The 18,038-nt window shown below is 49.3% G+C and overlaps 1 protein-coding gene across 1 annotated transcript in view; it reads right to left on the reverse strand.

Annotated features, from left to right (window-relative positions):
- The window catches only part of SMIM35 (small integral membrane protein 35), a 61,582-nt gene that overhangs the window by 16,421 nt on the left and 27,123 nt on the right, over nt 1-18,038 (reverse strand). The window lies entirely within an intron of this gene.

Below are 18,038 nucleotides of genomic sequence, written 5' to 3' on the forward strand. Positions count from 1 at the left end.
CGCTCCTTTTCTGTACCATGAACCCCAGTCCCTTTGCTCCCCAAAGTGCCACCTACCTAAGGCTGTGCGTGGAGCACACTTTACAGAAGGTTTAGAGTCAGAAAGGAGGAATCAAGCAGGAAGTTACATTGGCAAATAACTCAACGCTAACCAAGGGGAGGGGAGGGCTAAGGTCCACATGATGCCATACACAGACCTAAATTTGTCCTGGGAAGACAGACTCCAAGGCAGCCCAGGACCTTTCTGGACAAGAGCACTGCATGGACAGGACACCCTGCCCCCATGATGCTTCCAGTCTAGCAGAAGGAGATGGGCGATAAACAACTAGCTGGTAAATAATTACTTCTGTGGCCATAAATGTTAAAAAGAAAATAAAGTAATAGGGAGTGGCTAGTGGGCAAGGGGAGAGGCCTATATAAAATGACGTCAGGGATGACTTCTCCAAGAAGGTGACATGTGAGCCAAGAGCCAAACAGTGTCAAGGAGACAGGGAGGAGGACACTGAACAGTGAGGAAGATCAGAGAAAGGACTCAGAGAAATGGCCCTTCCCCGCTGAGGTGAAGCATCAAAAAGAGACCCCGAAAGCAAGGTAACCAAGGTGACTCTAAAGGACGAGAAAGTCAATGTTCCGTTTCAGCCGGGAGTGCGATGAGGGATACAGTGTGGTCCCTCATTTTTAGTAAATTGATCAAACAAATGATTTTTGCAAGGGTTTTTTTACTTTTTACTTTTGTTTCCATTCTGGTTTTGGTGGAAACCAAGGGAAGAACGGAGATTGCCACCCGTGGAGCAGAACAGAAAACACACGTCTGAAAAGAGAAGCTCAGAGCTGAAGGCAGGTGTGAGTGAGCTCACAGGCCCCTGGTGATTCCTCCCGAGCCGGGCTCCAGACCACACCAGAGCCCGGGGCGTGGGGCACGAGCTCATCTTAGCGAGGCCCCAGGGAGCAAGCAGGCATGGCTGATGTTTAGGATATAACTCCCACGTTTAATGTATATTTACAAGCACTTTACTCCCAACATCGCATTCCATCTTTGCCCCGAGACACACTGTTATTTCCACATTAGAGATGAGGAAGCCAAGGCTGGGAGAGGCTAAGTAACTTGCTGATAAGTGGGGGAGGTAGGATTTGAATTCGGGTGTGACTCTAACCCCATGCTCCGAGCTACGCTCTCTATATGCCACACAGGAATTTGTCTAAAAGTGAATGCTCCAGTCTGCTCGCCCCAACATACAGAGAAACAAGAAATTCCTCACTCCTTTAAATCCATCCAAGCAGTTGGTCTGGTGAAATTTCAGAGAAACCCCAACTACATAGAGCAGTGGTTCTCACCCAGGCCACAACTGGTGATGTCTGGAGGCATTTTTGGTTGTCACAACTGGTGGGGAGGCCAAACACCGCCACGCTTCTAGTGGGAAGATGCCAGGGTGTTTCTGAGCACCCTACAGTGCATGGGATAGGCCCCACCACCAAGAATTATCCAGATCAAAATGTCACTAGTGTGGAGGTTGAGAACTCTTACATAGAACATGTCATCAAGGAAAGGAGCTAGCTGCCCAGCATGACATTATGTTGATGGTTTAACCTCAGTCTGCTTCTCAGCTTGTAGAATGTGGAAACGAGTTTGTGTCTGAGATTCTCTGAGATCATGAGGTCCTGAAGAAATGATTCGCATCAGCACCACCTGCCCAGGGCTGCTGGGGTAGCACCCAGGGACAGATATCAGAAGCAGCCCTTCTAGAAAGATCCAGACCTGGAGATAGTCCAAGAGCCACAGGGACAAAGCCAAAGAGAAAGAGCCCAGGAGTGAGGCCAGACACCACCAGGTGAGACCACTGATTTCTCCAGAGCTGCGCTCTTTAATTAACCAGAGAGAAACCCAGGGGTCACACAGTCTAGAATTTTCTCATTGGCATAGAAGTGAATTCTCTCCCCAGAAGCAAACCCTCAGAAAACCAACTCTCATTTAATGTGGAGGGAATCCCCGCAGGGGAATGGACATAATAGGCTCTTCAAACTTTAAAAGTGCGTCCCTCTTCCCAGGACTGATCATGCCAGACCCTTCTAGAAAGATTCTACTACTGACTCTATGCTTACCTTCAAGATCTGCTTCTCAGTCCCAGGGAGACCTGGATTCCACACTGCCGACCTCCCTCCTCACCGACACGTTCCTCCCCCTGTTGACACACTGACACTCCTTCAGCCTGAAGCGAACAGGTCTCTTGATTTAGCCTGAGATGTGCAGATTTTCTGGTTTAGCCCGCAGAAGACCCTCTCATTTGCTTTGCTTAACAGCGCTAGTTCATGGGGGCGCCCCTCTCCCAGGCTCTGGCCCTGTGCCACTTTCTTTTTTCTTTTTTTTTAAAGATTTTATTTCTTTATTTGACAGAGAGAGACAGCCAGTGAGAGAGGGAACACAAGCAGGGGGAGTGGGAGAGGAAGAAGCAGGCTCCTAGCGGAGGAGCCTGATGTGGCTCGATCCCATAACGCCGGGATCACGCCCTGAGCCGAAGGCAGACGCTTAACCACTGTGCCACCCAGGCGCCCCCCTGTGCCACTTTCTACACCCTGAGTGTGTATGGTGACTTCGCCACTAAGTCTAGGGTTCTTGGCAAGGCAGGAGTCACGGCACAAACTTCCAGTTTGGGCAAAGTCGAGGTGGAGTTACACATTTAACCTTGATGAGGTTAAATCTGCACAGTTAAGGTGCAGATTTAACCTCATCAAGCCTCAGGCCCCTCGTGGGTAATCAGGGCTACTCACCACAGCCTTGTGCGTGGGTGTGAAGATTAAAGGAGGTGATGCATGGCAGGTGCCCAGCATGGCGCCTGGCTGGCGGTGAGCACTCAGCACGTGTAACCACCACCATTGCTGTCACTTTGAACGGAGCCCAGCAAGGGCAGTTGGTAGCTTACACCACACTTCCCACATCATACGTGCCCAGCATGTGTTTGAGACCCAGGGCATCGGCACAGAGCGCCTTGGCACGACTTGTTTCATGCACACGTGCTGGTCTGACCAGTGTGGACTCGAGATCGGAGGGCAGGAAGAAAAGCGGTGTGGTGAGGTGGAGCCTGAGGCCCGGGTGTCCGTGCTGCCCCTGCCGCCTCCCAGCTGCACACCCCCGCAGGCTACCTAACACCTGCCTTTCAGTTTCTTCCTCTGAAAAGTGAGGTGAGACAGAGTGATCCTCATGTCTTCTATTGAACCCAAGATATCCCAAAGCTTATCATTCCAGTGGGTAACCAATTCAAAAAATCGAAGGGGATGTTTTATATTCTTTTCTTGTAATACTAAGTCTTGGAAATCCCGTGTGCATTGCATACGTACAGCACATCTCAATTCAGACTAGCCAGACGTCAGCGCTCAGTAGGTGCAGGTGGGGAGAAGCTACCACCGTGGATGGTGTAGCTATAAAAATTCAGTGAGTTGATGGAGATAAGTTGGTCGCTTCCAAGTGAGTGCGTGGTAAATGTTGGTGTTAGCACTTTACTTGAAATGGACAGCACATGGGTGCTATTTGAATAATTGTGTCAAAGTATTTTTTAATCTTCATTTTTGGACATGAGGGCATAATACACAGTACAGTACAGAGGCTAGCCAACACACAGCCCGTGAGTCATACTGCCCGGGCTGGATCCTGTCCCACCTACTAGCTGTGCAGCCATCGGCAAATTACTGAACATGGCTATGCCTCAGTTTATTCCTCTGTAAAGGGGGTTAGAATAGGACTTGCATCACAGGGCAGTAGCAGAGATGAGATGAGGTCGATGAAGAAGACTGAGAAGACTGTCTGCCACTTGACAACATAATGGGAGGTACAAGCATTTGTGTTTGATGAAGAAAATCAGAGGACAGAGGAAAGTTGGAGGAAAAATGAATCTGTTGACCCCATAGAGTCTTTTCCACCCAAACAATCACAGTTGAAATTTTTCTACAGTGGTTTCTTGATAGCACATGGGGCCCCACCTAGTTCCTCTCTTGGTAAGATATAAAGTACATTTCCCATCCCCTCCAACTCCCCACTTCACCCTCCTCTTCTGCCCTTGAAATCTCTGCCCCCAAAAGCCAAGTGAAGATCAAAGAACATTCCCGTGAATGTGAAGAAAAAAGTGAAGAAATAGACTTAATGTTTCAGGGCAACCCTTCTCCAGTCTGCTGTCCAGTGACAGTCTTATGGGTGAGTGACAGCTTGCTTCCACCAAATGTCAATGGAGACGGGACCGTAGCCCCACAGGGTGGCTCTGTGTGTCCGAGATGGGACACCGCCACCTGTGCTAGGCCCTGGGCCCTCTCTCACCACGCTGGATGGTCCAAGTGCACCTGGGTGACCCAAATATGAACAGAGAATACGTGTCCCTGATTACAACCCCTCCTGCCGGGCCCGCCGCTCCCACCATGGGCTCTCCCTTGTAAGGCAGTGGTTCTCACACTCGAGAGTGTGCTTATGAGAATCATCCAGTAAAAGTGCTAAAATGCGGGTTCAACTGGGTTGACTCTGAAAGTCCAACTTAATAGCTCTGGGGTTACCCAGGAATCTGCATTTTTATACATGCTGCCGAGGATCCTGATGCTGGTGACTGCAGCCCACTCTTTGAGAAACCCTGTAATGTGAGGACAATAATTCTCTTTGCAGCTCACTGGCACTGCAGACACAAAGACTGAGCTAGATACAGTGATAGTGACAGCCACCGTGAGAGAGCGGGGGAGTAAGGGGGAGACAGCCCTGACCCTCTAAGTGTGTCACCCACAGTCCCCTCCTTCAAGGCTCAATGTCTGCCTTCAACCCCAGCATAGACCGCACCATTCACTCTTTTTAAAATGATGTGACTTGGGGCATCTGGGGGCCTCAGTCAGTTCAACGTTCAACTCTTGGTTTCAGCTCAGGTCATGATCTCAGGATTGTGAGATTGGGCCCTGTGTAGAGCTCTGTGCTAGACATGGAGCTTGCTTAAGATTCTCTTTCTCCATATCCCTCTGCCCCTTCCATCTCCCCTCTCTCTCTCTGTCTCTGTCTCTCTCCCCTCTCTAAAAACATAAAATGAAAATAAAAAAATAAAATGATGTGACTAACACATTACATTCCAATGATAATGGAAAGAAATATTATATCTGGAGTCAAATCTTGACTTGGCAACTTATTGGCCGTGTGACTTCAGGCAAGTGTCTTCCCTCTTTGAGTCTCAATTTATTCATCCATAAAGCAGAGATAATGAAGCCATTGTCTTTCAGGATTGCTATGGCTATTACATTGGATCATGCACGTGACCAAACTTAGAGCAACACCTCCTGCATCGTCGATGCTCCTTTTAGTTATTCAACAACTATTTATTGGGTACCGATATGTACCAGGCTCTGGGCCAGCTTTGGGGGCACAAAGTGAACTGGAGGAGATGTCTTTCTGCAAGGTGTCCTCCAGGTGCCAGGGAAGGAGAGCAATGGCTCCTCCACGAAAGAAAAGAAAAACCAAAGGTAATTTGCTACTCATCCACAAGTTGGGGAGTGGCCCTTTGAGACCCAGTTGTCCCCTCTCTGGGGTTGGCCATGGAAGGGACACGGTCATAACCCTCAGCCGCTGTCCCAACTAAAGCTAGTCTTCAGCAAAACTCAAATCTGCTAAGTGAGCCAGGGGTTAAGAGAAGCCTGGTCAGGGTGCAAAACTCTTGCCTTAATGCACGACCTTTAGTATGTTTACATGCTAATCTCCCAGTTCTTGAAATTTCCTCTAAGGAAATGATCTTAAAAAGAGGAAAACTACACATGAAAATGATACACCACCGATTCCCAGAAAAGTTATTTAACAGTTCTATGCCTCAACTTCCTGCCCATAAAGCGGAGATAATGATAGTTTTCACCTCATAGTTTTGCTGAGAAATTAAGCAGGATAATTAGTGAAAAAAAATTAACACAATGCTCTACACTCAGTGTTAGCTATTAATGTTAGCTATCATTTGATAATATGGAAAATACGTATAATATATATCATACCATGGAGGATATATATACGTATCATTTATCCATCTAATCACGTACAATGTATCATATGTATCTCACATATACATGTAGCTATACATATACATATAATCATATACACACAGATATTATACATATATATATATATATACACGGGATATTATATGAACTATAAAAGCCAAATACAAATTAAATCTGTGGTACAGATAAAACCATATGTATTTTTTATTTTTTATTTTTAAGATTTTATTTATTCATTTGACAGAGATAGAGACAGCCAGTGAGAGCGGAAACACAAGCAGGGGGAGTGGGAGAGGGAGAAGCAGGCTCCCAGCGGAGGAGCCTGACGTGGGGCTCGATCGCAGAACTCCAGGATCACGCCCTGAGCTGAAGGCAGACGCCCAACGACTGAGCCACTCAGGTGCCCCTCCATATGTATTTTTTAAAACAGTTCCTGCCAGCAGTGCCCACCCACGGCTTTGCTCATCTGCAGAGTCGAGACAGTGGCACAGTCTGACCAGGAGACTTGGCAGGGTCCCGGTCTGCCTGACTAGGAAGCTCGAAGAGCCTTGCTGGCCCTGGAACCTGCTCTGCCACTGCCCCTGGGCAGGAGAGCTGACTCAGAGTTCTGCCCGCTGTTGAAGCCAGCCTGCAACCCTGCCAGGCAGGAAACCCAATCAGAACTCCTGGGAATCTCGGCAGTCTGCCCTGCAGCCCGATCACAGTGGCACTGGAGTGGAGAACCGGCCAGAGGCTCTCTCCATCCACAGAGCAAAACCAGTGGCCCCATGTGCCCAGGGAGCTCAGTGCACAGTCTTCCTGATGCGGCCTCCTAAGCAACAAGCCGTACAGGTCTTGGGGCCATTCTGCCGTGCGTGCGGCCAGGACAGGGCAGCTCGTTCGCAGCCCCAGCTGCTGCTGAGCACGGCGCCCGGTGCCACGGGGCTAGGAAGCCTGACCAGAGAACCCACACAACCACAGAACCCATCCTACAGCCTCGCATGGGCAGGGACCCAAACCAGTAGTCTTACCCACCTGCTCTCAACCGGGCACACTCCCCCCATTGGAATTTGTTTAATGTTTTCCTCACGGCTATGCTGGGATTATAGGTTTGGGGAAGGTTAAGTGCTATTCTCATCACTCATATCAAGAGTAGGTATTACCAGTATGACTCACCACTATTTTTTTTTAAAGATTTTATTTATTTATCTGACAGAGAGAGAGACAGCCAGTGAGAGAGGGAACACAAGCAGGGGGAGTGGGAGAGGAAGAAGCAGGCTCATAGCAGAGGAGCCTGATGTGGGGCTCGATCCCATAACGCCAGGATCACGCCCTGAGCCGAAGGCAGACGCTTAACCGCTGTGCCACCCAGGTGCCCCAAACACCACTATTGATATCGATTTTGATCACCTGGCTGAGGTAGTGTTTGTCAGGTTTCTCCTCTGCAAAGTTACTCCTTCTCGCCCTTTCCATACTGTCCCTTTCAGAAGGAAGTCATTATGTGCAGCCCACACTCAACGGAGTGGGGAGTGATGCCCGCCCTTCAGCGAGGGTGAAGTGTTACATAAATGATTTGGAAATCTCCTCCGTGGGATTTCTCCTCCTCCTGGTTGGGATTTCTCACATTTTCTTCAGTGTTATCATTGTTACCAGCCAGAGGGTTACTCCCACACAAGCTAGTCCACCATGGCCTGCACTGGATCTTCCCGCAGCGAACACCTGTTGCACACTTACTCTGTACCAGGCACTACGCTGGACATCTTCTGCATACCCTATTTCACTTCATCCCTGCAAAACCCTTATGCAATGAATACTATTCACCCACTTCACAGACAAAGACACGGAGACTCAGAGAGTTTCTCTACTTGGGAAACCTGTTGTATTCCTGTGTATGCTTTGCACACCATACCCTAAAAATTGGAGTGAATTTCCATACCTTCTTTGCCCGCCCAGGTTCTGGGCTGCTAGGTGAGTCCTGGTTTAAATCCTCTCCTTCACACATTGCTCAGCCTCTCTCTGAGGTGACCTCCTCTCTTCCCTGCTGGGCCTGGTTATGTAGTAACTGGGTGCTCACGTCAGCTTGCCCCAGAGCCCACCCCAGAATCCAGTCCCATGATTCCCCATGGTTGCCTGAGTTCTGAAGCACAGATGGCAAGACCCTGACCATGAGAGCTCAGCCCCAGGGCATGAGGAGTCACGGTCCGACACCGTTGCTCACATGGAAAGTTCCCTCCCTGCCAAAGGACAAAAACAACACCTCACACCCATGAAGACCTGAGAGATCTAGAAGCCTGTTTCACACTCTGAACAAAATCCCCCACCCAGAGCAGGGAGGGAGTTGAACACGTAAAGGCCACTATGGTTGGAAAAGAAACCAAACAAGACATTTGAGCGGTTAACCCACCTGCCGCCATGACAGCCCCCGGAGGACGGCATCGCTCAATGCCAGACTCGGTCAGTTTGGGAGAGTTCACCCACTCAATGCTCAAGACTTAACTTCTCCTCACCCCCACCCCAGGTCTCAAATTGGGCACCACAATGGGGTAAAAAGAGGACTTGGGGGCAGAATCTTTTTTTTAAAGATTTTATGTATTTGAGGAGGGGTGAGAGAGAGAGAGCATGAGCAGGGAAGGGGGCAGAGGGAGGAGAAGCAGACTTCCCACTGAGCAGGGAGTCCCACGTGGGGCTCGATCCCAGGACCCCAGGTTCATGACCTAAGCGAAAGACGCTTAACCACCTAAACCACCCGAGCGCCCCAGGACTTGGGGGCAGAATCTCATCCAATTTTTACAGAAGCCCTCGAAGGATGGCGAGACAGGAATTTATATCCTCACTTCACCATAGGAATTGAGACTTAAAGATGGAAATTGATTTGCCAAACACAGTACAGTGAATTGGCAAGTAGTCTGACCCCACCTTGGGCTTTTCCACACATTTGGTTTGATCGAAGAGACCAGGATCACTGCCATTAGCAAAAATCCAGTAGAGGCAGCTGGTAATAGTGGCTGATAAAGATGTGGGTGCAAATTGTTAGCAAAAACAGTACACAAAGTTGGGGGTCGTTCAGGAAGACTAGAATGCCCCTCTGCAGGAGGGAAGAGGAGGCAGACAGAAGGCCAAATGGGTCCCCACTCCCAGGACACACATCTCCTCGAACTGCCATCATCTGGAGCTCTGTGCCTGGTGTGGGGCCCCACGGAGGAACCAGTTGGTGGCATGTGCCTGAGAACCCATTTTGATCAAGCACCACAGACAGCGGGAATAGAGCCGGAGTCCCAGGAGAGGAAACCAGAAATCTCAGTGGTCCACTTCCAGGCAGACACGTCTCTGAGGGTTGGGAGCACTTGGCCTATCCCCTAGCACAGAGCTGGAGCCACAGGAAATGTTTCTTGATTTGAGTTAGGTGCTCCTGAAAGGGACGGAGACAGAGAGGTGTCATTCTCCCAAGATCACACAGCCTGTAAGTGGCAGACATGAGATTGAACCCAGGTCCACAGAGGATTCAGCGCTTAAGCCCTAGTGGGCTTGCTCCTCTAGCCTACAGTCTCTTGCCTCAAGGACCAGAATAAGGTCATTTTCTCATCCTATTCCCCGTAACTTCTGGCACAATGTCGGCCACACAGTAGGCTTGATCAAAGCTTAGAGGTCTGCCCCAACACTGAGCTCAGGGGGTTTCCTTGCTAAACCACATGCCGCGCTGGGCAGGAAATGGAAGGATGGTGCCTGAGAGGGGAGCAGTGAGGAAGGGCCCCTGGATGCTGAGCATGGCCACGGTCTACGATTGGGGTAAAGTGTGGGGAGATGGCACATAATATGGACCCCTACACAGCCCCCAAAACCCAGACCCCTCTCCTCATGGGCTCAGCCCCAAGCCCAGCACATGCCACCCGTGCTGGTCATACCCAGTTCTGCCATCTGTTCCCTCTGCTAGAACACTCTAGAACCCTCCCCTCTTTACCACTTCCCCCAACTTGCCCCTCAGATTCCAATGCAAGCAGCACCTCCTCGTGGACGTTTTCTTGGGCCTTCCTCACCAGGTCAAGTCCCAATTACAGACCCTCCTAGCACTTACTGTGGTGGCGATTTTGCATTTTATTTTACATTCCCCGCATCCTGCAGTGGTCGTGAGTAAATGCTCAATAATCGTATGCTGAGTGAAGGAATGATTGAATGAGTACAGAAATCGACCACTCTCTGTGGTAGAATGAGAAATGGCTCCCCAGAAGATATCCAGGTCCAAATCCCTGGAACCTGTGAATGTTACCTTCTGTGGAAACAGGGTCTTTGCAGATGTGATTGAATAAAGGATCTTGAGGTGAGAAAAGTATTCTGGATTATCAGGGCAAGTCCTAAATGCCACCACATTTAGGTTCCTAAGAAATTTTTGTTATAAACTATAGGCAGAGGGAGATGTGGCCACAAGCCAAGGAATCCGGCCACCACCAAGAGCTGGAAGAGACAAGGAAGGATTCTCTCCTAGAGCCTTGAGAGGGAGGAAGGCCCCAACAGCACCTTGATTTCAACCTAGGGAACGTGATTTCAGGCTTCTGGTCTCCAGAACTGTGAGAGCATAAATTTCTGTTGTCATAAGCCACCAAACGTGTGGTCATTTGTTACAGCAGCCCCCAGAAACTGATACACCTCCCAGGCTTGACCTGCCTCCTCACTCTGATCCCCAACCCTCCTGCACCAACCTTCTCCATGACCAGACCCTTCAGATTTGGGGGGAGGGAGAGGAAAAAAAGAAAGGGGGGAACCAAGAAGAAGGAGGGGAGAGGGGAGGACAAAAAGCTGGAGTGTGAGAGGGTAGGGGGAGTGTATTTTACTCAGATGCTAGAGTCAGGGCCACGAACTGCAGTAAGAGGAGCCTCATATTCATGCCTCCCCTCCCCCTCCCCAGTGAATATTCTCAAGAGGACGTGGAAGAGGCTGAAAGTTCTCAAGTCCTTTGTTTGCCTGTTGGTCACTGGCCATGATCCCCCTAGAAGAGCCAACCTATAGCCAGGTGAACCTCACTCACTGGCTTCCAGCCCCACACTGGTCTTGCTAATCCCAAACATGCCAGGTATGCTCCTACCCCAGGGCCTTTGCACTTGCTGTCCTTCTGCCCAGAATGTTCTTCAACCACATATCCACATGGCTCATTCCCCACCTCTTTCGGGTCCTTGTTCAAGTTGTGAAACCTACCAAGTGAGGCCTTCCCTGACCCCCCTATTTAAACTGCAGCACGTTGGGGCACCTGGGTGGCTCAGTCAATTAAGGGTCTGCCTCAGCTAAGGTCATGATCCCAGGGTCCTGGGATCCAGCCCCACGTCAGGGTCTCTGCACAGTGGGGAGCCTGCTTCTTCCTCTCCCTCTGCCTGCTGTTCCGCCTGCTTGTATTCTCTCTGTCAAATAAATAAATAAATCTTTAAATAAAAAACAAATAAAAAATAAATTGCAACATATTACCCCATTCCCTGTACCCCTTTCTTACGTAATTGTTCCCTGTAGCACTTACCACCATCTGACAGACTACATATGTATCTAACTTATTACTTATTCACATGTCTCCTCCCAGCAGCACGAACCCTCTGTGTGGCAGGAGTTTTGGCTACTTTGCCTAAAATGAAGCCTGGTACATGGTAGGCAGTCAATAACCATTTGCCGAATGAATAAACATTCTCAGAGGGCCTTTCTCTGGGGGAAATGGAGCTGGGAGCTAGATGAGAAAGCCTTTGCTTTGGAAGCTGCCAGCCCAGCCCCTCTTCCGTAGGTCTCAGGGCCAAACACAGACCCCATTGGGGCCTTTCTCACCATTCCTATTCACTTTCATACCCAGGGGGCCAAGAGGCAGTGCAGAATCATCAAGGACCCAGCCCTGGCTTCTCCAGGTTCCAGGTCTCCCCCGGGGGCCACAGTTGCACCTGGACTCCTGCCAGCAGCCTCCACCCTAGCTCTTGGCCTGGCAGCCCTCCAACTGGCCCATATAGCCAGAATCGTCCTACCTGCTTCTTTTTGTCTGTGGCTGGCGGGGGGTGGGGGGAGCTGGGGAGGAGGAACCTGGTGTAGCAGAGTCAGACAGACCCAGGCCACACCATTTGCTGAGTAACCTTGGGGAAGTCACATAACCTCTTGAGATTCAGTTTTCTCCTTGCTAAAATAGGAAAGGCTACCTCATCTAGGACCAGATGATGTAATAGCATATTACCCAACACAATCATGAATGCCAGGCTTCCTTTCCTCCTTCCTTTCCAGCTAAACATCTTCCAAGGCAAACACAGTATCTTTTCCATCTTTGTACCCTGGTGCTTAGCATGGTGGCTGACACATAGCAAGTACTTGATGGATGTTAGCAGATTGACCCAAGACGGAGAAGGGACGAGAGGAAGATGTGGCAATTACGGACTCTGTCTCATTCAAATGGGATGTCAGCAGATCTGAGTTACTGACTTAGGTTTTAAAGTTGTTGGGTTTTTTTAAGATTTTATTTATTTATTTGACACACACAGAGAGAGAGAGAGAGAGAGCACAAGCAGGAGGAGATGCAGAGGGAGGGGGAGAAGAAGGCCCCCCGCCAAGCACGGAGCCCAACGTGGGGTTCCATCCCAGGACGCTGGGATCATGACCCAAGCCAAAGGCAGATGCTCAACCAACTGAGCCACCCAGGCATTAGGCTTTAATATGCGGTGACCAGAGTTGGCCCAGGGAGGAGAAGGGGAAAAATGAAGTATCCTGAGGTCAAGAACACGGGATAATAGAAAGGGACTACTGGACTGAAAGCCACAAGAAGTATCTCATTAGGTGGTTGGACAGGGAGCACCTCCTGGGACCGGTGGGTAGGCAAGCATCCAGCACTCTCATGGAAACCCTTCCGTTAATTTATAAATGTGGGCTCAAGTAGTGACCACCCATAAGACCGTCATGAACCTCAGAGCATTTGTTTACTCCAGCTTTCTAAAATTAGGCTTAGAATTTCTAAAATTTGCAACGTTAAACGTGAGTCACCCATCTGGAACTTCATACTGTCCCTCAAAGTGTCGATAAAAATGGTATATATTTCTGAACATCTGTTACTTAATCAAAGGATTCTTCTGTGTTAAAAATTGATTTACCAAAGTTCTACGAAGTGTAAAAAAATAGCTTCGCCATAGACAAGAACAAAAAAAGCTGCAGAAGACATGCCAGTTTTCCCCTCATGGGTCCTGAGAACTTTCATGTGGGTTCCTTCGGCGTCCTGGGAGTTGGGGCTGGGGCAGGAGGGAAGGGTTGGGTAGTGAAGGCAGGGAGGATGCTGGCTGCTGGACACCCGAGAGACCAGCAGGACGTCATGGCATCAGTTGCCCACTATCGGCTTATGAAAAATAGTTTGGAAGAAGGTATAAAGAGCATGAGCTCTCTTGTTCTCATGTCCTCAAGGTCAGATGGCCACAGAATGATTCTGAGGGTGAGGTGTGAATCTGCCATTGTCAAAATGGGCTCTTCCTCTCTGACTTTCATTTTCTCATAAATTATAAGAACCTCAACTCCAGCCTAGGAATGGAGCTTCCCTCTTCTGTGACCCCCTCCCACACACCCGGCGCCGGACACACGTGCACACTCAGCACTCGGCATCCCCAGCTGACCTCCAGTTACTGTTTCTTGTACTTGTTGTGAATTCTGTGAAAGGGAAAGGCCTTGTTTCCTGGGACAGAAGCAGGAGGACGGATGAACTGAGCTCCACACAAGGAGACCAGGATTCTATGGGGCCATCAGAGTCTCGTAAAGGGACAGGGGGAGCCGGTTTGGGGTTGTGAGCTGGTGAATGTATGCTTGGCCTGGCAGTGAATGAACAGGAGATCCGATCCAAAAAATACAAATAACGAGGGTACCAACATCCTGCATGTGTATTGTACCTTGGAGTTGACAGAACGCTTTCTATCTGAGCTGGTCCTTCTGATATTCTATCGGGGTTATTTATTACAGGTTTAAATCCCCTGAAAGTCCGTGCACCCGATAAGGACAAGTGACTAATTTTTGTACCCCACAGTGCTTAGTTGAGGGTACTTAACAAACACTTGCTTATATTATTCCTACTGGCAACTCGATGAAGAGGTGTCATCCTCATCTCACAGCTAAGAAACCTGAGACCCGAAACCCAGTCGCAGATGACAACAGCCAACTGGGACTTTGAGTGCCCGGCGTAGGTCTTCCCAGCCAGCACTGTCTCCCAGCAGAGCTACAGTGGAACCTCAACTCGAAACTACGAACTGAAGTTTGCCGGAGGGGCGGTGGGCAGGCAGATGGGAGAAGGAGGGCACTTGTGGTGAGAGCACCAGGTGATACATGGAAGTGACGAATCACAGTCCTACCCCTGAAACTATATTACACTGTAGGTTAGCTAACTGGAACTTAAAGAAAAACTTGGAGGAAAAAAAAGTAAAATAAATACTTGAAGCTACCTGTAATGCAAGAGATGACGAGCAGTTTCTACAACACGAAGTAGTAATTAAGATTTGTCTCTAGGTGGGAGACTCCCTCTGTCCTGGTGGCCCTCCTTAGTCATGTCAAAATAAAGTAAGTGCGTGGCCCTTGTCTTGGGCAAAGCCCTGGACATTCGTGCTGGTCCAACTCTGCTGACTCAAGGGAATTAGCTGGGGAGGACCCTCACCTGGGCTCAATATTTCTTCTCTTTCCTCTAGGTGGATGGGCAAGACACCCTCCCCATACTCTTCATAGTTTCACAAGTTTTGCTACTGTGGAATGTCAGGCAAAGAGAGTCGAACTTCAATCTAGAGACCAGGGTTTGGATTCTGCCATTAACTAGCAAATCTCGTCTCAGCTCCTCACCTCCACGCCCTGAGTTTCCTCTTCTGTTTAAAACACAAATCTGCCATGTCCCTCTCCTGTCCCAAACCCTCCAGGGAAGCCTATCGCCTGCCCAGTTGAAATCCAAACAACTCCCTCTTCCCGTCTGTGTCACCGTCTAAACCTATGCGAGAGGGGGCATTCAGAGAAGGGGGTTCTGTCCCTTCTGAGCTCTTTAACGTTCAGCCAGGAGTGAGTCAGGCAGACAATGAATGGAGGTGGACACTAATTAGGTTCTGTACAGAACAGGCAGAAGGCTCCTCCTGGAGCTGGGGCTGGCCTCTGGTGGCCCCCTCATCTTCCATCTATGGTTCTCCTTGATCCAATGACTGCCAAGTGCCCTCAGGCTGTCTCCTTCTCTCTGCCTCCTTCTCGAGGTCAGTTCCGTCTAGGGCTCTTTCCCTGTTATGTGTAGCTCTGACACAGTGATCACAAGGCCTGGAAGTTCCCCAATCACCAGTTCAGGGACAGAAACTACAAGTGTGCCTGTTACCACAATTGAGCACCGACTTCCTACCCTCCCAGATGTCCACCCTACCCCCAGGGATGCCTGTTTAGAAGCCTCATCCTGAGGACCAAGATGAAGTAAAGTGAAAATGAGACAATGCAACCATCCAGAACTCAAAATTTGCCCTAAAAATTTCCCAGTGTGGCCGTGGGGACAAAGCTGTCTACCCAGCTCCACCCACAGGTTCCCTGGGGTTCACCACATTCCCTCCACCCACCGCACTCAGCCCTGAGCTGTTCTTCCTCTCTCTCTCTCTCTCTCTCTCTCTCTCTCCCTCTCACTCTCTCTCTCTCTCAATTCACTACACATTTGTCTTTTCCAGGCGCTCTTCCAAGATGGGAAAGGGCCTTGTTTATATGGTAGTGAAAGCACGAGTTCTGGAGTCAGAGACCTGGGCTGGAATCTTCGCTCTGCCAGTCACCGGCTGAGTGATGCGGACAAGCGACTTAGTCTCTGACCTCACTACTCCATCTGTAAAACACTGGTAACAAAGCCAATCTCGTGGTGGCGGTGGCGGCGGGGGAGGGGTGCAATAGGATTAAATGAGACAACATCTGGGTGGCTCAGTCAGTTGAGTGCCTGCCTTGGGCTTGGGTCATTATCCCAGGGTCCTAGGATCAAGTCCCACAGCCGGTGCCTTGCTCAGGGAGGAGTCTGCTTCTCCCTCTGCCTGCGGTGGCCCCTGCTTGTGTGCTCTCTCTCTCTCTCTCTGAGACAAATAAATAAATAAAATCTTTAAAAAAAAATGAGACAATGTTTGCACCTTCATCAGGATACCTAATGCTAGCTGGTATAACAAAACTTCCCAAATCTCGGTAACTAGATACAACAAGATAACTAGATACAACTCCTCTCTCAAGCCACAGGCTCACACAGACTGGGTGTCTTTACAGAATAGCTCCCCTCCAAGAGGTGATTCGGGGACCCAGGCTCCTTCCATCCCCTTGGAGTCCTTCACTGGATCCCCTCCACCTAGCTCACAGAATAACAAAGACGGAGTTAGAGGACGGGCCAGGAAGTAGCACCCATCGATTCAACTTTACGTTGGTTAAAACCCAGTCACATATTCCACCGAGCTGCAAGGGAAGCAGGGAACATAGTTGTTACGAACACCAGAAATCACAGAACCTTAGCGTGGACTTTTTAGAACACAGAGAATACATAACTGAATTCAAACCAAAGCAAACATACGAATTTCTTTTTCACAAAAGGTATGGTAATCATGTGTTGGACATAATTCCTGTTCTGAGTGCTTTCTGTGAAGCAGCAGGCTACGTGAGGATAGCCTACATTCAAACGCAGGCTCTGCCCGAACAAAACATTAACCTAGGTCAGCCATGGTGACGTTCTCATCTTAAAACAGGAAGGCTAAATTATGCACTTGACAAGGTTCTTCAAAAGTGCCATGTTCCCTCATCTTTAAGTACCTACTTCTGTCTGGAACACCCTCCCTATCTGCTCGTCACCCCACTACCTCCTACTCATCCCTCACTATCAGCTTCGATGTCACCTCCTCCAAGAAGTCTTCTCTATCTTCTACCCCCATTGGGGTTGAGTGCCTGTTTCCTGTGTCCCCACGCTAGTCTGTACTTCCCTTCCCAGTACACTTCTCACAGCAAATTAAAATCTCTCTTTATGTTCTGTCTCTAGCTAAATTGTCAATTTCTTGGGGGAAGGGACCTTGTTCTGGTCACCGTTTTATCCTCTGGTTTAACACAGTATCTGGCCCAAACAGAGTGTGCAGAAAATGTTTGTCATATGAGTGAATTAACAAATCTGACCCTCCTTCAAAATGGCAATGGAGTAAGAATTTTAAACTCTTTTAACTCAACAACAAAAAAAGAAAGTACAGAGGCAAGTTCAGCAAGAAACTGCACAGCGTCCTCCTCCTTCAAAAGGTCAGTGGGAACTGAGAAGTCATTTCAAAAGGCAGCCCCACCCCTTGGGTCATGCCTGGATACCTCTGAGCAATTGGCCACACTCGTCTTCAGTTGAGCAACAGAGAGTGCAGAAAACATTCTCACACATTAAAAACCCTGGAACTCTTTCTCCAAGCTGATTGGAAGGTGTGGCAACAAGAGCTGTCCCCTTAGGGTGGCTCCACTGACCCTGTGTCCTGTTGGGCCTGCGTATACCACTCTCCACTATCCACGTAGCTGGGGCATCCCTGACCTTCACTCATCATCATCAAAAAGTGAGGCCTTCCTAGTCCTAAAGTAGACCCTTGGATCCCAAATAGGAACCCAACCTCAATACAGGCACATACTCTGTGGCAGGCGTCTCGGCGCAACCAAAGTGCGGTGGACAGAGTTTGTTCCCCCCATGCTCCCACATCTTTGGTGCACCTGGAGTGAAATCTCAGATGAGTCAAGTGATATCGAAGCATGAGTAACCGATGATCTGCTACCAGGTTCTCTAAGAATGCTATTACCCACCAGGGGAAAATAGCTCTAAACGTGAGATTTCAGGCAAGCGAGGGAAACCAAAAGGAGCTGAAGGAGGTTGTGGGCACCCATCCAAAACTATTAAGTCAGGGAGGGGACTGTCTATTCCACCGTTGGTTTGGCTCAGAGCCCTACACCGAGGTAGTAAGGCAACAGCAAGAGTCACGCACGTGTCCTAGCAATGTTCCCTGAGCGCCTGAGACAATCTCCTTCCCCAACTCTGAGTAAGCGTCAGGCCTTGGCCACAGCTCCAATCCCAACCCTATTCGCCCGGCAAAATCGTCT

Source organism: Ailuropoda melanoleuca, chromosome 8 (assembly GCF_002007445.2).
Source record: "Ailuropoda melanoleuca isolate Jingjing chromosome 8, ASM200744v2, whole genome shotgun sequence".
NCBI classification, from domain to species: Eukaryota; Metazoa; Chordata; class Mammalia; order Carnivora; family Ursidae; genus Ailuropoda; species Ailuropoda melanoleuca.